This window comes from Somniosus microcephalus, chromosome 4 (assembly GCF_052327205.1).
Source record: "Somniosus microcephalus isolate GS21.2 chromosome 4, FLI_Smic_1.0, whole genome shotgun sequence".
In the NCBI taxonomy this organism is placed as follows: domain Eukaryota; kingdom Metazoa; phylum Chordata; class Chondrichthyes; order Squaliformes; family Somniosidae; genus Somniosus; species Somniosus microcephalus.
Window position 1 is genome coordinate 175517955 of NC_140990.1, and position 22378 is coordinate 175540332.

Genomic DNA, 22378 nt, shown 5'->3' on the forward strand with positions numbered 1-22378 from the left:
CAGAGCTTAGGAAGAAAATATTTCACAGTTCGATTACTTTGGATGCAGTGATTGCCATATTGGCAGCCATTTTGTATCAGCTACATCCACAAATAGCCAGTTAATCTGTTACTGGTGGCATTGGTTGAGGGAAGAATGTTGGCCAATGAGAATTCGCTGCTGCGAGTGAATAGTCATGGGATCTTTAAAAATCCAGGTGAAAAGGCAAACTCGGTTTAATGTCTCATCTGATGTATGACACTGTGGCAAAACCACCAATGATCTTCTGTACAAATGCATAACTGTCTTTAACCCAATGCTACAGCATCTGTGTTTGTTGGCTGAGTGTAAATAAGCTTTCTGCATAAGCCCTGAAACAACATGATGACGTCATCACGTTGGTCACGTGATGCCCCGAACGGCGGGAAACGTGATGACGTCATGACGTCAGAGAGTGGGAGGTTCTAAGCCCAGACCTCGTGTAACAAGCTGCTGAAAAGACCTGTTTGCTGTTGCTCCTGCATGTTTTTGTTTTGTTCACTTGTTTGATTAAATTCAGTTGAATTATTGAACTGACTCGACTTCAGTGCTTCAGTTAGGGATAGATCGATTCCTACATCGGTGACCCCGAAGCTTTGCAGACGATTTTCGCGGAGGAAAGTTCGAGAACAAGATGGATGTGAACGCAGCGAGTTTGAAGCTCCCTCAATTTTGGGAACGACAGGCAGCCTCCTGGTTCGTGCAAACGGAGGCTCAGTTCCAACTTCGGAACATCGTGCTGGATCAGACCCATTATCTTTACGTGGTCTCCGCACTGGACAGCTCGACAGCTTCCCGAATCATCAGCCTGCTGGAGAACCCGCCCGTGGATGACAAGTATGAAACGCTTAAGGCGCGCCTTATGCAAATATTCGGTCTCACGAAAGCGGAGCGCGCACAACGTTTGCTCGCACTCTCTGGGTTAGGTGATGCTAAGCCTTCCGAGTTGATGAGCCAAATGCTCACACTCCTCGGGTCTGAGCCACAGTGTTTTCTGTTTTGGGAACTGTTCCTGAGCTAGCTCCCCGAGCAGGTACAAGCAGCCCTCGCCAGGTCGGAGGCTACGGACGGCGTAGCGCTCGCGGCCGAAGCCGACACCATTCGCGCAGTGATGCAACAGTACTGTGCCACTTCGAAGCGTCCCGCCTCGAGGAACCCCGCCTTGGCGCCTCCACAGACCGGCCTCTGTTACTACCACGCCCGGTTCGGTCCGAAAGCCAGATACTGCCGACCCCCATGTAGTTTCGTGCCACCGGCACCGAGAAAGCAGCAAAACCATGCGCGAGAAAGGAAGAACGACACCGAGGTCGGGTTCTGGTCCACAATGACGGTTGGTGATTCCGGGAAATTGTTGCATATCACCGACTCCATTTCGGGCCGGCGGTTCTTGTGCGACACGGGCGCCCAGTGCAGCATCCTCCCCGCTTCGCCCCTCGACGTCGGGTCCGGGAGGCATGGTACACCACTACGGGCTGCCAATGGCAGCGCTATCCGTACGTTTGGGATGCGACGAATCCGGTTGTGTCTCGGCGGGCAACTCTTCCACTGGGAGTTTATAACCACCAAAATACCACTAGCAATCCTCGGTGCTGACTTTTTCTGTACTAATAACCTACTGGTCGACGTACGTAATCGCCGCCTGGTTCACGCCGCCTCATGGGCCCCCATCCCCTGTTTTTGGGGCTCAGGCGCGGCCCCCGCGCTTGCCTGCGCCGAGTCGACACCCGACGACTTCACCCGCCTGCTCAAGGAATTTCCGGAGCTCACTCGACCCACCTTCTCGGCGACGACCGCCAAACATGATGTTGAGCACCACATCGCGACAACCGGCCCCCCAGTTTATGCCCGCGCTCGACGTTTGGAGGCCAGTAAACTCGAGGCCGCGAAGGCGGAATTCGCTACCATGGAGCGGTTGGGCATCGTTCGCCGGTCCGATAGTCCCTGGTCGTCTCCGCTGCATATCGTGCCAAAGCCAGGCGGTGGGTGGCGGCCCTGCGGCGATTATCGGCGCCTCAGTGACGTCACGACTCCGGACCGGTACCCGATACCGTACATCCAGGATTTTTCCGCTCATTTAGCAGGCAATTCATTTTTTTCCAAGATCGACCTCATCCGGGGGTACCACCAGGTGCCCGTGCACCCCCAGGACGTCCAGAAGACGGCGATCATTACCCCGTTTGGACTTTTCGAATTCTTACGAATGCCTTTCGGTCTCAAACATGCAGCGCAGGCGTTCCAGTGCCTCATGGATTCGGTGCTATGGGTCCTCAAATTCCTTTTCGTGTACCTTGATGACATCCTCGTCACCAGCGCTTCAAAGGAGGAGCATCTACGACACCTGCGCATCCTTTTCCGCCGCCTCCAGGAGCATGGCCTTATAATTAATCCACACAAGTGTCAATTCGGACTGAGGCAGATCGATTTTTTGGGCCACCGCATCATGGCAGAAGGGGCACTGCCACTCCGGGCGAAAGTGGCAGCCATCGCTGCATTTCCACGGCCACAATCCGTCAAAGCGCTCCAAGAATTCCTCGGCATGGTAAATTTTAACCATCGATTTGTCCCCCGGGCCACACAGCTCATGCGGCCGCTCTACGAGGCTCTCCGAGGGAAGCCGGAGAAAGAACCTGTGTCTTGGACGCCGGAGATGGACTGCACTTTTGGGGATACGAAGGAGGCCCTCGCCAATGCGACCATGTTGGCGCACCCGCTGCCTGGCGCCACCATCGCGCTCACGACGGATGCGTCGGACTACGTTGGCGCCGTGCAAGAGCAATGGGTCGATGGGACATGGCAACCGCTGGCGTTTTTTAGTCGCCAGCTGCGTAGTAATGAACGTAGCTACAGCACGTTCGACCGGGAGCTGTTGGCGTTGTTCCTGGCCATCCGCCACTTTCGCTTTTTATTGGAAGGACGCCAATTCACCGCGTTTGTAGATCACAAGCCCCTGACGTTTGCCATGGCCAAGACAACTGAGCCATGGTCAGCCCGGCAGCAACGACAACTCACCTTCATTTCTGAGTTTACCACCGACATCCGGCACGTGGCTGGGAAGGACAACGTGGTTGCCGACTGCCTCTCACGTGCGACCGTCCAGCCCATCCAACTGGAGCTCGATTATTCGCTCATGGCATCTGACCAAGTGACTGACCCGGAAACGCAAGCTTTCTGCTCTGATTCGTCCTGCCTGCAGCCAACAGATGTGCCTTTCCATTCGGCCGGCACCTCCTTGCTCTGCGACGTCTCCCTGGGAGACCCACGTCCGATCGTTCCGTTGTCCTGGCGCAGGAAAGTATTCGATGTCGTTCACGGACTTGCACACCCGGACGTGCGGGCTTCACAGAAATTGTTAACGTCCAAATTTGTCTGGAGGGGAATGCGAAAAGATGTGCGCGACTGGGCCAAGACCTGCATTGTGTGCCAGAGGGCGAAGGTACAGCGCCATGTCAAAGCTCCTGTCACCGTTTTCGAGGTACCGGAGCGGCGATTCGATCACGTTCATGTCGACCTCATGGGCCCACTACCGCCGTCACAAGGGTTTACGCATCTTCTGACAATCGTCGACCGTACCACCAGGTGGCCGGAGGCCATTCCTTTAACGTCCACCACCTCCGCGGATGTCGCCCGAGCTTTTCTTTCGTCCTGGGTTGCTCGTTTCGGCGTTCCATCGGACATTTCGTCGGACCGCGAGCCGCAGTTTTCGTCTGCTTTGTGGAACACCGTGGCTTCAGGTTTGGGCACCAAGCTCCATCGGACCACAGCTTACTATCCGCAGGCCAACGGGTTATGCGAACGCTTTCACCGCTCTTTGAAGGCGTCGCTGCGGGCCACCCTCCAAGGGACCGCATGGGTGGATAGGTTGCCATGGGTGATGCTCGGGTTGCGCACAGTGCCTAAAGAGGACCTGCAGGCACCGGCCGCTGAACTAGTTTATGGCCAGCCGCTCAGGGTGCCCAGCGACTTGCTTCCGTCACCGACGCGTCCGTGGTCAGCAGCTGAACAACTGGAGGCTCACCGGGCCGCAGCGCACTCTTTCCGGCCCATTCCGACTTCACAGCACGGACTGCCCACGTCACATGTTCCGCTGGAGCTTATGAGGGCTAAATTTGTTTTTGTCCGACAGGATGCCCACCGTAGTCCTCTCATGCCTCCATATACAGGCCCTTTCCGAGTGCTGCAGGCGGGCGCCAAGAGTTTTCTAGCGGACGTCGGAGGTAAACCCGACCACATTTCCGTGGACCGCCTCAAGGCTGCACACCTGGATCTTGAGCAGCCAGTCGAGGCAGCGCAGCCGCCACGTCGTGGCCGACCGCCCGCGAGCGCCGCGCCTGGCCCGTTGGCCCCGCAACCCAGCTCATCTCCTGCACCATCCACTCTTCTCCGGGAATATCGGAGTCGCTCCGACAGGATTGTCCGACCTCCTCTGCGATTGACCTTTGTGATTAAAGACACTTCTGGGGGGGCGCATGTGGCAAAACCACCAATGATCTTCTGTAAAAATGCATAACTGTCTTTAACCCAATGCGACAGCATCTGTGTTTGTTGGCTGAGTGTAAATAAGCTTTCTGCAAAAGCCCTGAAACAACGTGGTGATGTCGTCACGTTGGTCACGTGATGCCCCGAACGGCAGGAAACATGATGATGTCATGACATCAGAGAGTGGGAGGTTCTAAGCCCAGACCTCGTGTAACAAGCTGCTGAAAAGACCTGTTTGCTGTTGCTCCTGCATGTTTTTGTTTTGTTCACTTGTTTGATTAAATTCAATTGAATTATTGAACTGACTCGACTTCAGTGCTTCAGTTAGGGATAGATCGATTCCTACAACACCTCAACAATGCAGCAAGAAAGAAAAATATATCGCCTTTCATGACCTCGGGATGTCCCAACGCATTTTACAGCCAATGAAGTACGTTTTTTGAAGTATAGTCACTGTTGTAATGTAGGAAACGTGGCAGCCAATTTGTGCACAGCAAGCTCCCACAAACAGCAATGTGATAATGACCAGATAATCTATTTTTTATTGTGTTGGTTACAGGATAAATATTGGCCAGGACACTGGGGAGAACTCCCTGTTCTTCATCAAAATAGTGCCATGGGATCTTTTACATCCACCTGAGAGGGCAGACAGATCCTTAGTTTAACATCTCACCTGAAGGACAGCGCTTCTGTCAGGGAGTGACAGCCTAGATTTTGTGGATCAATTCTCTGGAGTGGGATTTCGAACCCACAACTACCTCTGACTCAGAGGCAAGAGTGCTACCCACTGAGCCACGGCTGACATCTCTACAGCTGACACACTCTCAGTAATACTTCCTCAGTAGTACTGCACTAGAGCGTCACCCTAGATATGCCTTCAAGTGCTGGTGTGGTGTTTGAACCCCACAACCTTCTGACTCAGGAGTGATCCCAAGCTTAGTACCACGTGGAGCAGTGTAGTTAACCACAGAGTCATCCAGAGATGATTGGGGGAGGGTGGGGGTCGGTCCTGTGTATGTATGTACTCTAACCCTGAAGGGGTAATTGCCCCCATGAGTCCTGAAGACAGTAGAAAGTTAGGTTCCCTTTTTTCCCCACAGTTCCAGATGATCTCTAACAACTGTAAATTACTGTTGATCTTTTCAGTGTGGTGTCAGCCGTGGTTCAGTGGTTCAGTCGAACTCCAAACCATCGTAAACACCTTCACCGAAGCATACGAGAGCATAGGCCTTACACTAAATATCCGTAAGACAAAGGTCCTCTACCAACCTGCCCCCGCCACACAGTGCTGCCCCCCGATTATCAAAATCCACGACAAGGCCTTGGACAACGTGGACTACTTTCCATACCTCGGGAGCCTACTGTCAACAAGGGCAGACGTCGACGACGAAGTCCAACACCGCCTTCAGTGTGCCAGTGCAGCCTTCGGTCGCCTGAGGAAGAGAGTGTTTGAAGACCAGGACCTCAAACCCGGCACCAAGCTCATGGTCTACAGGGCAGCAGTGATACCTGCCCTGCTGTATGCCTCAGAGACATGGACCATGTACAGCAGGCACCTCAAAGCACTGGAGAGGTACCACCAACGCTGCCTCTGCAAGATCCTGCAAATCCATTGGCAGGATAGACGCACCAACGTCATTGTTCTCGCTCAGGCCAACATCCCCAGCATCGAAGCTTTGACCACGCTCAATCAGCTCCGATGGACGGGTCACATTGTCCGCATGCCCGATATGAGACTCCCAAAACAAGCACTCTATTCGGAGCTCCGGCAAGGCAAGAGAGCCCCAGGTGGGCAGAGGAAATGCTTCAAGGACACCCTCAAAGCCTCCTTGAAAAAGTGTAACATCCCCACCGACACCTGGGAATCCCTGGCCCAAGACCGCACAAAGTGGAGGAGAAGCATCCGGGAAGGCGCCGAACACCTCGAGTCTCTTCGCCGGGAGCAAGCGGAAGCCAAGCGCAGGCAGCGCAAGGAGTGCACGTCAACCCAAGCATCCCACCCACCCGCCCCTTCAACCACCGTCTGCCCCACTTGTGACAGAGACTGTAGGTCCCGCATTGGACTCATCAGTCACCTGCGAACTCATTTTTAATGTGGAAGCAAATCATCCTCGGTTCCGAGGGACTGCCTAAGAAGAAGAATGAGTGGTAGCACTATCTCACCTCTGAGTCATAAGGTTGTGGATTCAAGTCCCACTCCAGAGACTTGACCACATGGTCTAGGCTGACACTCCAGTACAGTACTGAGGGGGCACTGCACTGCCATCTGTTGGATGACATGTTAAACCGAGGCCCTGCCTGCTCTCTCAGGTGGATGTAAAAAGTCCCATGGCAATATTTTGAAGAACAGCAGGGCAGTCCTAGCCAATATTTATCCCTCAACCAACATTACTAAAACAGAGTATCTGGTCATTATCACATTGCTGCTTGTGGGACCTTTCTGTGTGCAAATTGACTGTTGCTCTTCCTACATTACATCAGAAAAAGTACTGCATTGGCTGTAAAGTACTTTGGGACGTCCTGAGTAGGTGAAAGGTGCTATATAAATGAAAATTCTTTCTAAACACAACACCCTGTTCTCAGTATCCTCAGTGCACAAATTGTGGATAGTGAGAAAAGATAAATGGGGAACCAATTATTCTGGTGCCCCAAAATGTAACAAAGTCATAAGCGTATTCTGTTTAGTTACATATATAAGGCCGTTACACATCTCCTGGATGTTGAAAAATCAGGTAAGAACTGGATCAGGCTCAGTTATGCCGAATAGCTGGCAATCACTGCCTTGGCTGGCACATGAAGAACACTCACTTGGATAAGGTACCAGATGTACCAAAAAGCTGTTGAGGCTGGAGGGGTCAATTGAAAATTTCAAAACTGAGATTGTTAGATTTTTGTTGGGTATGGATGTCAAGGCGGGTAAATGGAGTTGAGATACAGATCAGCCACTGAATGGCGGAACAGGCTCAAGGGGCTGAATGGCCTATTCCTGTTCCTATGACTGTCACCAGTACGCTCGTAGCACAGCAAGGATCGGTACATTCAAGAGAGGAGGAGAGAATTTTTTTTAATTTATAGACATCAACAAATTTTAAATGTCTCTTCTTCGGGTTGTCACTGAAATGAGGCTTGGTGAAAGCTGCAATCTTTGTTGGCAGACACTAGCAGGAGTACAGAGGGTACATTAATGGTAGATTCTAAGCCACTTTTCTTAAGAGAGGAACTGAATGAGTGCCAGTTTACAGTGAGCCCTGGACAGTTGCTTAGCAATCTTATAATAGCCCATTCCCTGGCGTTAAGATTAGCAAATTGAGGTTGTTTAATGGGCTAACACTAGCTGGTAATACAGGAATAAAAGTCACAGCTCATCGTGTAATGCGCACTGCGTAACATATGCTGGAAAATGACACTCAACAGGATGACAGACTTATTTTGTTCAGTTCCATGTCGGAGCACAAAGCACAAAGCTGATTTTAACTCCTATTGTAACCCAATCTGGGTCATCTGCAATAAATTCAGTAGCAAGGCTTGATTTATTCAGGATTCAGGAATCCTTATGCCCTGTTCTGAATTCCTTTCTCTGTCTATTTTTTTTTATTCCATTGCTAGTGGGGCGACTTTTGGGAGAGGAGATTGGAGTCGGCTAGAATCCAGTTAATGCTCTCGGCAGCGTGGATCTTGAAGTGATGCTGGGCGATATCTGCATACAAATAGGCAGCACTAACAAAGAGTGCAGAGAAAGAAAAGAAAGAAAGAAAGACTTGCATTTATAAAGTACTTTTCACCACCTCAGGATGTCCCCAAATGCTTACAGCCAATGAAGTGCTTTTGAACTGCAGTCACTGTTATAGTGTAGGAAACGCAGCAGCTAATTTGCGCACAGCAAGGTCCCACAAACAACAATGAGATAAATGATCAGATTATCTGTTTTTTAGTGATGCTGGTTGAAGGATAAATATTGGTCAGGACCTTAACGGCGATTCTAAGCCACTTTTCTTAAGAGAGGAACTGAATGAGCACCAGTTTACAGTAAGGCACGGACAGCTGCTTAGCAATCTTATAATAACCCATTCCCTGACGTTATAATTGGTAAATTTGCGTGAAATTCATTCACTGCTCCCTTAACGGAGGCATTAGCCAGTTTGTCTTGAAGGGGATGACGACTATGCTACAACAGGAGACGAAAGGGGAATTTCATGGGATCCCGTTAAGCATTCAGAGACTAATATTGTAGCGGGGGTAACCGGGTGAAAGCCGAATCGGACACCCGTTTTACACCTCACCTGATTTTCTTTTCCATTAGGGCTGATTTTAACCACCTCTAATTTTAAGGTTATGCCCCCTTGTTCAGGACACCGCCACCAAAGGAAATAGTTTCTCGCTATCTACCCTATCAAATCCTTTAATCATCTTAAACATCATGATCACATCACCCTCAATCTTCTGCAATCAAGGGAATACAAGCCTAGTCTATACAACCTGTCCTCACAATTTAACCCTTTTAGCCCCGACAGGCATGTTTTGGCCTCGTTGAGATTCAAAAGTCGAGTTCCAATGATGTCAATCAGGCCCTGATGCCATTTTATCTTGTTTTCAGCCAGCTCGGCACCCGGTGCCGACATCGCCACGGAAACTGGGTGTCAAGAAGCCGCATACCCAGAAGAAAGCCTAGGAGGCTAATGCTTTTTTAGTTTCTCAAGGTTCCTCTCCTTGCTACCACCCCACCACCATCGCCTCCAGAACCCCCCCCACTCCCACCCAGACTTATCTTTGCCAAGCAGCGTTAACATGGGTTCCCGGCAACAAGCTCCTGCCGTGCTCGCAGATTCCCACCCTCTGGTACATCATTGATGCTGGGTACGGGCAGGGGTGGGGCCTGGTATATTTAAGTGAGTTAAAATGGCCCGGGGCTCACGTTGGCGAGTTGGGGTAAGCCTAACACTCACCCAGCCAGCCCCACAATCATCCCTCGGCCACCAGTTAAACTCGGGACTATTAACTAAAATGGAAAGAAAATCGGGCGGAGTGTAAAACGGACGTCCGATTCACTGTCGCCCAGATTTCTGCCCGGCGATAAAAGTTGAAATTAACATCTCCCCCCGGTGTCATTTCAAGGCTTCAGTGGCTCAGGTAATGCTGGAATCGGGGTCGATTCATAGAATAATAGAATTCTACAGTATAGAAGGAGGCCATTTGGCCCACCATGCTTGTGCAGGCTCTTTGAATGAGCTAGCCAATTAATCCCAATCCCCTGCTCTTTTTCCACAGCCCTGCAAATTTATCCTTTTTGACTATTTATCCAATTCCCTTTTAAAAGTTGTTATTGAATCTGCTTCCCCCACCCTTTCAGGCAGTGCATTCCAGATCATAACAGCTTGCCATGTAAAAAAAATTCTCCTCATCTCCCTCTGGTTCTTCTGTCAATGACCTTAAATCTGTGTCCTCTTGTTACCGACTCTCCTGCCAGTGGAAACAGTTTCTCCCTATATACTCTATCACAATCCTTCATAATTTTGAACACCTCTATTAAATCTCACCATAATCTCTGCCCTAAGGAGAGCAATCCCAGCTTCTCTAGTCTCTCCATAGTGTAGGATTTTCAAAATTTACAGATCCCCCATTACGAAAGTAAAAGTAAAACCATATTAAAGTGATTTTGGACCCTTGCTAAAAACTACAGGAGGATAAAAGGCATGTTGGGCTTAGCAAGGAGATTCAAGGTCAAAAACCAGGCTTGGCATTTTAAAAGGGACATGTTCAGGCATGTTTGGGAAACAGGCTGCAACAAAGAATTTGGGATCTACCTATGCAGTAGCCAGTTTGAGTATTCGAGGTAATCAAACTGTCTGGGGGAAACTGTAAACGTCACTCAGCCCCTATCAAGACATTTACATGCTGACAATAGACCCACGAAAGAACAGCCTCACAGAACCCATCAAAATCATGCATAAACCAAATTGTTTAGCCAACCTACAAAGAATCTCAGGCCCCACAGGAAATTCAAAAGCTTGAGGACAATTCAATACAATTAGATAAGACCTCAACAGCTCAGGAACCATCCCGAAACCACTTTAAACAACTTAATCAGATTAGGAGGCCCCAATTTAGTATAATTGAAAGCCTGTTTTCTAAAGACAGAGAAGTCAAGAAGTTCGAAAGACTCGTCAGGAAGGTTTCAGCAGAACAGTTCAAACAGTTGAAAACGGTTCAGCAAGGTGGGAGTTCAAGAAGTACAGAGAGTTCCAAGTTCGAGTTCAGTACTCTCTGCAGTTCGAAGGAGTCTCGCAGAAGTTCTCTCTCTCTGGAGCAGTTCAAACACAAGAAGAAACCGGAGCAACAGTTTCAGTGATCATCAGACACCTCGCGGCAACAAGGGCCTTACGAAACAACCAACCGAACATTACCATCAGCCAACCAGGTAATATTGGGCCACCGCGACCAAAGAAAACCAACTCGGAAGAAAACCGAAGATTCGCAAGTTTTTCCACTCTACAAACTGTCAAGGAGTCATTTTGGTGAGCATTATCCCTGGTCCTTTCAGAGCCTAACTTAGCTAGTAAGGTGGGATTGGTAGGGGTGAGATATTTGTCTACTGTAATTTTTCCCTCGTGTATGTCGAAGTGTTTTCCCCATTTTATTAGAGTTATTATTGTGTTGTATTTTCTTTCTCAAATAAAGATCAAAATTCTTGCACCAAAATCAGTTGTTTGCTGCACTTTTATCACAACCCCCAAAGAAGTCCAAGGTCTAGAACCAAGGGAGTAGGAGCGATTCGAACCGCTCATGTCAGAGGTGAAGCTGACCCCACACACCACCCCTTACAATATACCTGAAGTCCCTCATCCCTGGTAGCAATCTAATCTAGTAAGTCTCCTCTGCACCCTCTCCAAGGCCTTGACATTCATCTTAAAGAGGGCTGTGGATGCTCAGTCGTTGAGTATATTCAAGACTACGATCAATAGATTTTTGGACTCCAGGGGAATCAAGGGATATGGGGATAGGGCGGGAAAGTGGAGTTGAGGTAGAAGAACAGCCATGATCTTATTGAATGTTGGAGCAGGCTTGAGGGGCCGTATGGCCTACTCCTGCTCCTATTTCTTATGTTATGTTCTTATGTGCCCAGAATTGAACACAATACTCCAGCTGCGGCCTAACCAGTGTTTTATAAAGGTTTAGCATAACTTCCTTGCTTTTGTACTCTATTAATAAAGCCAAGGATCTCATATCCTTTTTTTAACATAATAGCAAAATACTGCGGATGCTGGAAATCTGAAATAACAACAGAAAACGCTGGAAAAACTCAGCAGGCCAGGCAGCATCTGCGGAGAGAGAAACAGAGTCAACGTTTCAGGTCTGGGACCCTTCATCAGAACTGGAAAAAGCTGGATATGTAACAGATATTAAGCAGGTGCAGAGATAGGAGGGGAGGAAGGAATTGAAGGAACATACTGTTCTTTTGTAAGAGGCAGGAAAGATAAAATGTTGCAAATGGGAATGGCAAAATCATACAGCATGAAAAATGGGGGCAGGGGTTATAGTTTCAAATTGTTGAACTCAATGTTGAGGCCAAAAGGCTTTAAAGTGCCTAATTGAAAGATGAGGTGCTGTTCCTCGAGCTTACGGTGAGCTACATTGGAACAATGTAATAGGCCGAGGACAGAGAGATCAGAGTGGGAGTGAAGCGGTGAATTAAAGTGACAGGCGACCGGAAGCTCAGGATCACCCTTACGGATTGAACGGAGGTGTTCCGCAAAGCGGTCGCCCAATCTGCGTTTGGTCTCCCCAATGTAGAGGAGACCGCATCGTGAGCAGCGAATACAGTATACTAAATTGCAAGAAGTACAAGTAAATCGCTGTTTCATCTGGAAGGGGTGTTTGGGGCCCTGGACAGTGGGAAGGGAGGAGGTAAAAGGGCATGTGTTGCACCTCCTGCACTTGCACGGGAAGGTGCCAGGCGAAAGGGAAGGGCTGTTAGGGGTGATTGAGGAGTGGACCAGAGTGTCGCGGAGGGAGCGGTCCCTTTGGAATGCTGAAAGGGGAGGTGAGGGGAAGATGTGTTTGGTGGTGGGATCACGTTGGAGGTGGTGGAAATGGCGGAGCATGATCCGTTGAATGTGGAGGCTGGTGGGGTGAAAGGTGAGGACAAGGGGAACCCTATCATGGTTCTGGGAGGGAGGGGAAGGGGTGAGCGCAGAAGTGCGGGAAATGGAACGGACACGGTCAAGGGCCATGTCAACCACAGTAGAGGGGGATCCTCAGTTGAGGAAAAAGGAAGACATGTCGGAAGCACTGGTATGGAAGGTGGCATCGTCAGAACAGACGCGGCAGAGACGGAGAAACTGGGAGAATGGAATAGAGTCCTTACAGGAAGCGGGGTGGGAGGAAGTGTAGTCCAGCTAGCTGTGGGAGTCGGTGGGCTTGTAGTGGATGTTTGTCGAAAGCTGATCGCCAGAAATGGAGACGGAGAAGTCAAGGAAGGGAAGAGAAGAGTCGGAGATGGACCATGTGAAGGTGAGGGAAGGGTGGAAATTGGAAGTAAAGTGAATGAACTTACCAAGTTCAGGGCGAGAGCAGGAGATGGCACTGATACAGTCATCGATGTACTGGAAAAAGAGGTGAGGGAGGTGCCCTGAGTAGGACTGGAACAAAGAATGTTCCACATATTCCATGAAAAGGCAGGCATAGCTAGGACCCATGCGGGTTCCCATAGCAACACCTTTAATTTGGAGGAAGTGAGTGGAGTCAGAGGAGAAGTTGTTCAATGTGAGACAATGTGATTCCATTCACTTCCTCCAAATTAAAGGTGTTGCTATGGGAACCCGCATGGGTCCTAGCTATGCCTGCCTTATCATGGAATATGTGGAACATTCTTTGTTCCAGTCCTACTCAGGTCCCCTCCCTCACCTCTTTTTCGGGTACATTGATGGCTGTATCGGTGCCGTCTCCTGCTCTCGCCCTGAACTTGATAAGTTCATTCACTTTACTTCCAATTTCCACCCTTCCCTCACCTTCACATGGTCCATCTTTGACTCTTCTCTTCCCTTCCTTGACTTCTCCGTCTTCATTTCTGGCGATCGGCTTTCGACAAACATCCACTACAAGCCCACTGACTCCCACAGCTAGCTGGACTACACTTCCTCCCACCCCGCTTCCTGTAAGGTCTCTATTCCAATCTCACAGTTTCTCCGTCTCCGCCACGTCTGTTCTGACGATGCCACCTTCCATACCAGTGCTTCCGACATGTCTTCCTTTTTCTTCAACCAAGGATTCCCCTCTACTGTGGTTGACACGGCCCTTGACCGTGTCCGTTCCATTTCCCGCACTTCTGCGCTCACTTTAATTCTCCGCTCCACTCCCACTCAGACCTCACCGTCTTCAGCCTATTACATTGATCCAATGTAGCTCAACGTAAGCTCGAGGAACAGCACCCCATCTTTCGATTAGGCACTTTAAAGCCTTCTGGCCTCAACATTGAGTTCAACAATTTGAAATTATAACCCCTGCCCCCATTTTTCATGCTGTATGATTTTGCCATTCCCATTTGCAACATTTGATCTTTCCTGCCTCTTACAAAAGCACAGTATATTCCTTCAATTCCTTCCTCCCCTCCTGTCTCTGCACCTGCTTAATATCCACAGATGCTGCTTGGCCTGCTGAGTATTTCCAGCATTTTCTGTTGTTATTCCTGCTTAATATCTGTTACATTGTGGCGGAGACCACATAGGGACAATAACACAATTCACAATGTATAGCCAATGTTGTTATATGTACCTAAACACAATTCACTATGTATAGCCAATGTTGTTATATATACGTACTTGGTTGGGTTATCGGGGCAGGGTCCCTTTAAGAGCGTCAGTAGCGTGATGACATCATGCGTCGGTAGCGTGATGACGTCATAGCCCTGCAACGAGGCTGAGACCCTCAGTCCTCATGGAGAGCGAATAAAGTAACACGCGTTTTGCCTTTGCTGCAACAAAAGTCTCAGAGCCTGTTGATTTAAGCGACTCCAACAACATATCCATTTTTTTCCAGTTCTGATGAAGGGTCCCAGAGCTGAAACGTTGACTCTGTTTCTCTCTCCACGGATGCTGCCTGGCCTGCCGAGTTTTTCCAGCGTTTTCTGTTGTTATTTCCTTTTTTTAAACAACCTTCTCAACTTGTCTTGCCATCTTCAAAGATACATACACCCCCAGGTCTCCCTGTTCCTGCACTCCCTCCTTTAAAATTGTATCATTTCGTTTATATTTCCTCTCCCCTTTCTTCCTAGCAAGATGAATCACTTTACACCTCCCTGCATTAAATTTCATCTGGCATGTGTCTTCCCATTTCTCTAGTCAGTCTGTGTCCTCCTGAAGTCTGCTACTATCCTCCTTACTGTTTACTACATTAACCAATGGATTGCAATTAATCAGAGCTGTACATATGCATTATGATGAGAAAAAGGAGACAGGGTGGGTGCATTATTTGGGAGTCATAGAGTAGGTTGTTACTATTCTGGAGCTGTATGATGATTGTACTGTGTGTGTTTCAGTGTGTATGATGTGTCTGTATGTATTTGTGTGTGTGTGTGTTTATGTATATGTGTGTGCATGTATTTGTGCATATATATATGTGTGTGTGTGTGTTCAGGCATAACTCCAAACAGTTACACTTCACTTCGGATCCAATCTCTGCCACATCAACAATGCTACAGAGGAACAAAGTAGGAAGCATAGCTTACACAAGGGATGTCAATGAACTGATGACCCACGTTGCCTGGTTACTGGCTGCGGATTTCAAACATAGTCTCTGGAGGGTTTATTGGATTCCTCCCCTCCCCTCCACCCCTTCCATATTCAGTCCAAGGTAAATCTGGCCGCCGAGGGAGAGCACTCTATTTCCACTCTACACCGGATACACTGTTACCGAAGGTGTATCTGCCACACTATGTTTGCTGTAAAGCAAGCTTCAATGTACAGATTCAGGAGTTAGAAGCAATGGGCTAGCAGCTGCTACAATAAAGCATTGGACTCTCAGACCCGGAAGGGCTGGGAATTGAATCCCAATCTCAACTGGCCTTTGAACTCACATGTGTTCATATTACTTCTGGGAGAACTCGAGCTTCAGAGCTGGGAGGGATAGGTTCGGGACGCAGTCAGGGGGCTAATTATACAGAGCTTGCGACAGGTATCATACTCGCACCTGCGTTCAGATTTGTTGGCTTCCAACAATGGGATCGGATGAAGGCTCCCAGTTGTAACAAAAAAAGACTTACATTTATATAGCACCTTTCACAATCTCAGGACATTCCAAAGCTCTTTACAGCCAATGAAGTACTTTGTGAAGTGTAGTCACTGTTGTAATGTAGGAAACGCGACAGCCAGTTTGTGCACAGCAAGCTCCCACAAACAGGAATGTGATAATGACCAAATAATCTGTTTTAGAGAGATAAATATTGGCCAGGACACTGGGGATAACTTCCCTGCTCTTCTTTGAAATAGTGCCATGAGATCTTTTAAGTCCACCTGAGAGGGCGGACGGGGCCTCAGTTTAACGTCTCATCTAAAAGATGGCATCTCTGACAGTGCAGCACTCCCTCAGTACTGCACTGAGTGTCAGCCTAGATTTTGTGCACAAGTCTCTGGAGTGGGGCTTGAGCCCTTGATCTACAGACTCAGATGCAAGAGTGCTACCCACTGAGCCACAGCTGACACAACACCTGGTTATGTCGGCCATGTCCCCAGCCAAGCGCAGGCAGCGCAAGGAGTGCACGTCAACCAAAGCACCCCACCCGCCCCTTCAACCACCGTCTGCCTCACCTGTGACAGAGACTGTAGGTCCCGCATTGGACTAATCAGCCACATGCGAGCTCATTTTTAATGTGGAAGCAAGTCATCCTCGGTTCCGAGGGGCTGCCTAAGAAGAAGAAGAATGGGGAGAATGAAGACATAACCTTGTGCCTGCGTAGCACTGTGAATGTTGATGAGAATACGCTGAAAGGTTTAGAGCAATGTTCTGTCTTCTTTTTTTGAGAGACAGACAGAGGCACTGATTAGATATGGCTCAACATGTTCATCATGCTGTCCACATGGGCACTCTGGGCAACCCAGAATTAGAACTAAATAAGGGAGTTCTCCCTCTCTGGAGGAAGAAAAATGTAATGCTCTCTACTCTGCCATCAGCACTCTTGCCCCTGTCGGCATGGGGTGGGTCAAGGTCATGATCGGGCCGTGCGGTTTTAATGTGGAGCCAGGAGGAGCACTAACATTTTGGTGGCAGCCTTTAATGATAACCAGTTAGGCCGCATGTGGACCTGGTTTTCCTGAACACAGGCAGCACTGGCTGCCTCAGGGCAACCCAATTTTTCCAGAGGGGGCCTTATGCAGGCGCTAGGCCCCTTATTTGCATATGCAAAGGGTCTAATGCCTGTTTCAGGCGCGGGCCCTGGATGCCGATTTTTTGGCCTATAGCAATATGACAGGCTCATAATGAACATACGCTTCCTGCCTGCCATATTGGAGGCTTGGGCGCCTGTTTAGCACCCAAAAAATGGGGAGGGTGCCAATGAATTTCTAGGCAGATATGCTATAGAGTGTACAATAGCAATAGTTTCTCCGTCTCCGCCGCATCTGTTCTGTCAATGCCACCTTCCATACTTGTGCTTCCGCTCTGTCTTCCTTTTTCCTCAACTGAGGATTCCCTTCTACCGTGGTTCACAGGGCCCTCGACCGTGTCTTTCCATTTCCCGCACGACTGCTCTCACCCCTTCCCCTCCCTCCCAGAACCATGATAGGGTTCCCTTTGTCCTCACCTTTCACCCCACCAGCCTCCACATTCAACGGATCATCCACCGCCATTTCCGCCACCTCCAGCATGATCCCACCACCAAACACATCTTCCCCTTTCAGCATTCCGAAGGGACCGCACCCCTCCACGACACCCTGGTTCACTCCTCAATCACCCCAACACCCCTTCCCCATCCCATGGCACCTTCCCGTGCAAGCCCAGGAGATGCAACACCTGCCCTTTTACCTCTTCCCTTCCCACTGTCCAGGGCCCCAAACACTCCTTCCAGCTGAAACAGCGATTTACTTGTACTTCTTGCAATTTAGTATACTGTATTCGATGTTCATGAAGCAGTCTCCTCTACATTGGAGAGACCAAACGCAGATTGGCTGACCTGTTTGCGGAACACCTCCATTCAGTCCGTAAGCATGACCCCGAGCCTCCGATCGTCTGTCACTTTAATTCTCCGCTCCACTCCCACTCTGACCTCTCCATCCTCGGCCTCTTACACTGTTTCAACGAAGCTCAATGTAAGCTCGAGGAACAACACCTCATCTTTCGATTAGGCACTTTTACAGCCTTCTGGACTCAACATCGAGTTCAACAATTTCAGACTATAACCTCAGCCCCAATCTTTTCTTTTTTCTCTCACATGGCAGCTGTTGATGATTCTGCCATTGTCATTTACACCTCATCTAGAATCATCTTTTGTTTCTTAACTTGTCCCATTACCATCTCCTTTTGCCTTGCACCATCATCCCTTTTGTCTTTTAATCTCTCCTGCCTTCCATCCTATCACAGACCTTCCCTTTGTTCTTTCCTCACCTCCTATCTTTCCCTGCCCCATGCTTACTTCAAAATCTGTTACTTCTCCAACATTTTCCAGTTCTGACGAAGGGTCATCGACCCGAAACGTTAACTCTGTTTCTCTCTCCACATTGCTGCCTGACCTGCTGAGTGTTTCCAGCATTTTCTGTTGTTGCTATAGAGTGTATGGACTGGATTTTAACTCAGGTGTGGGCTGTTGTCGTATTATCCGAATTTCGTGTTTCCCACACGAATCTAAATGGATGTGGGAGATTGATGCAATTTTAACTCAATTGGCCAATTGATTTCCAACATGTGGGAAGCCTTTGCAAATGGGTTTTTCATGACTGAAAGTCCCCTCCGATGACATCATCATTGCTGCTGCATTTAAGGTCCACAGCAAGCCTTGCTTCTTCTGCAGGCTTCCAAGCTTTCTCCATTTAGTGTCAGAGGGACCTGCAGGAAAGATGACAAGCGGGAGGGCAAGATCAGCTCCTCGCTTTGACGAGGCAGCACTGCAGGCATTAGTCGATGGGGCTAGGGCCAACAGGGAGGTGCTGTTCCCTTCATCAGGGAGGAAGAGGCCTCCCACTCAGACCAAGGCAGTGTGGATGCAGGTGACTGAGGAGGCCTTGGGAGTCACCCGCAGAACCTGGATACAGTGCCGGAAAAGATTTCATGACCTTCAGCGCACTGGAAAAGTGAGTATGAATTTCCCATCACCCTCAATCTGATCCCCATTGCCTTTCCTCACCAGCACTCAACTTTAGCAATCTCTTCCTCCACATCCCACTTGACACTGGCATCCATGCACCCTTACCCATTCCCTCTCTCTATGCTCACATTCACATAACTATTCCACCATGCAGCCCTCACACTCCCTATTACTCTGATGCTTTGAACACAACTGACAACACACAGGGAGGGCCCTTGGTCTTGCAACCTCACTCCATCTTTGTCTCCTTCTAAGTATCTATGCTATGCAATCTCTACACTCACTCCTTCATTCTCACTCAACCTCCACTTGTCTCCCTCATTGCAGGAAAAGAGAGCTCACAACAAAAGAGAGCGAGCCAGGACAGGAGGAGAGACAGCCTCATTAGCCCACCTGACCCCCTGGGAGGAGGCCGTCCTGGAAATCATGGACATTGAGGATGATTCGCGCATGGGGGACGGACAGATGGGTGCAACACAGCAAGCTGGTGACAGAAAAGTTTCCCATCTCTCTCTTTGACATTGCATGAGTCGCTGATAATGATTGTGAAGCTGTAACAGATGGACTTATGAGCATCTGCAAAAAGCTATGTGCATGTAGCCTTTGCATCACATCTCTGACTCTTTCCTTTTCTTCCTGGCTAGGGGGGACGGATGCTTGTGATGGTCCTATGGGGGAGTAGAGGCTGAGCAGCCAGACTCCCCAGAGGAAGCTGCAACCTCTGAGGGCGTATCGTCAGCAGAATTCAGCGCACCCAGCACCAGCGCAGACACTCACACCTCGGTGGGACCTTCGGGACATAGAGTAGTGTTGTCACCTGGTGTATCACAGCTCACAAGTGAGCATCAGCAGATTGTGGAGACAGGGACAGCAGTGGAGAGTCCTAGTCGGAGGGCGTAGGACTCTGCCAGCTCAGCTCAGCAGCATGTCGACCCTCTGCCTCTGAGTCCATCCATAAGATCGGAGGTGATGGAACTCCAGGCACAGATGCAGGAGTCTCTGGCAGGTTTTGTCTCTAGGGTCGCTGCAAGTGTGGAGCGAATGGAGGAGTCCATAGCGAACATGAGCAGAGCCTTTGTGGAGTCATTGGTGCATGAACGCATCACCACGGAAAGGATGGCTACCTCCGTGGAAAAGATTGCTACCTCCGTGGTAAGGCTGGCTACCATACAGGAGAGAATGGCTACGGTAGAGGAGAGGAGAGGAGGGCTATTGCCATGGAGGAGCTTAGTCACCAGGGTATGGAAAACATGGTCATTGTTCAGAATAGAATGACATCTCTTGAGGAGCGATGGGCATCTATTGAACAGAGAAGCCAGACCTTCATGGAAGTCCTTCTGAGTAGGACTGCCATTGCAGATACGGGTCCCCATGGCCCCCTGATGTGCAGCAAGGTGCTCTCCAGCTACTTGCAGGCGCTGAGGGGGACCTGACCCATGAGAGGGAGGTTGGTGGCATACCTCAAGGAAGTGGGGGCTCCTCTCCAAGCGCTCACACTTCCATGCCACTGCAGAGCCCTCAGTCAGAGCCCCACCAGAGTCCACACCCAAGTGAGATAGACGTCTCAACCCCTGCACAGCTGCAGGAGCAGTAGACTGTTGACGAGCCCTCACAGGCTTGCAACCCCAGAGGACGCCCGCCAAAGGTGTCGAGACAGGAGCAGCAGGAAAGTGAGCAAGGGGCCTCCACATCTGCTGAAGCCACAGGGGAAGCACTACGTAGGAGCACGCGTAAGAGGAAGATAAAGCACAAGTAGTCACAAGGGTAGTCACTTGGGTGGAATTTTGTGTTTCGTGTAAAAATGCTATCACGTCGTAATTGTACATAAAAATTCTGATGGCAAATGTCGCAGTTGTGGCATCTGTCATTTCGCTATTGGGACTTCCACATTGAGGCCTTAGGAGTACTTGCAACTGTCAGTATGGTGGTCGGAGTGCTAGGAATCCTCTGGTTCTTGACCATTGTCAATGCTCTGCTAAGAAGCTGCGAGGCAAAAGTGTTTGATTGACTAGGCTAAGCAAATCTGACCAGGATGAGTGCGTTCCTTGCATCCCGGGCAGCAATGTTCTCGCGTAATGCTGCCGCTGGTTGATGGGCCTCTGCAGGATGTTCGTTTTCGCCCTCCTCCTCCTCCTCCTCATCTGAGGAGGATATGTGAGGAGCCACTTGGTCCTCAGGAATCTGCAAGCCATGACGCTGTGCCATGTTGTGAAGTGCACAGCAAACCATGACGATTCTGGAGACCCTGGCTGCTGAGTACTGCAGGGCTCCACCTGATCTATCCAGGCATCTGAAGCGCATCTTCAGCAAACCGATGGTTTGCTCGATTATGGCTCTGGTGGACATGTGGCTGGAGTTGTAGCTCTCCTCAGCTTCGTTGGATGGGCTCCTCAACGGCGTCATCAGCCACGTCCTCAGGGGATAGCCCTTGTCTCCAAGTAGCCATCCGTTAAGTTGGTCTGGCGGACTGAATAGTGGAGGCACACTACACTGGCACAGTATGAAGGAGTCATGGCAACTGCCAGGGTACATGGCACAAACATGCAAAATTTCCTTCTTGTGGTCACACGCCAGCTGAACGTTAAGAGAGTGGAAGCCCTTGCGGTTGACAAAAATACCTGGATTGCGATGGGGTGCCGTAAGGGCCACATGTGTGCAGTCAATGACGTCCTGCACCCTTGGAAAGCCTGCCAATTGAGCTAATCCAACCGCTCGCGCCGTGACACTTGCTCGATCCTTGGTGAAATGGATGTGATTGTGTGCGAGGGCAAAGAGGGCATCGGTTACCTGCGTGATGCAAGTGTGTGCAGCCGCCTGGGAGATGCCGCTGATGTCTGCTGCTGATCCCTGGAATGAGCCTGAGGCAAAAAAGTTGAGTGTGGTGTTGACTTTGACGGCCACTGGTAATGCTTGTCCACCTGGTCCTTTGAGCAGCAGGTCTTGCTGTAGCATTGCGCGGATGTCAGTCACTACCTCTCGCGAAAGTCGGAGCCGCCTTTGGCACTGCTGCTCAGACATGTTGAGAAAGGGGACCCTGCATCTGTAGACCCTTTTTGGGGGGGTATCTCCTGCGCCGACGGGCTTCCAGGTACTGGCCCCTTCTGGCCTGTGCAACCTCAGGTGGGTGAGCAGCAGCCTGGCGCTCCTGCTGCTGCTGCTGTTGCTGGTGCTGCTGTTGTTCCTGGTTCTGCTGGTGCCGCGGCTGGTGCTCGAGCTCCTCTAATGCCCAGATGGGAAGGAAATAAATGGCTCCCATGCTTCTGGTATATGCCTCCGTTGAGGAAGCGCTGAGTGAAGGTGGCGAGAGGGGTTTCCCAGGAGGCCACACTGGAGATGGGTGTGAGGCTCCAACCTTCCACAGGTGTGGTTAAGCCTTCTAAAATTTGCCCCAGACCTGAGACCACTAAGTCCTGCCACCTGCAAATGATGGCTGATCAAATCTCCTCTTTAATGGTTGACCTGCAGTTGGTAGTCAGCAATCCAATAGTGCTCCCGCCAGGTTTCACATTTGTGTTTCCCACCAGGCGTGTTTTACGTGGGGAAAGGGTTAAATTTGCAAGGGCCTGTTAAAATATGATTATAGGGGCCATTTACTGG

General features: G+C 49.8%; 1 protein-coding gene across 2 annotated transcripts in view; it reads right to left on the reverse strand.

Moving 5' to 3' along the window:
- lrrc3 (leucine rich repeat containing 3) overlaps positions 1-22378 on the reverse strand; it is a 95868-nt gene that overhangs the window by 13509 nt on the left and 59981 nt on the right. Inside the window, exon 1 of one of the 2 annotated variants that reach the window (XM_085985488.1) lies at positions 14310-15893. The exons of the other annotated variant lie outside the window; for it this stretch is intronic. The gene's annotated coding sequence lies outside the window, so the exon portion shown is untranslated. Of the gene's footprint in view, positions 1-14309; positions 15894-22378 lie in introns of those variants that run through there. 2 annotated transcript variants of the gene reach the window in all.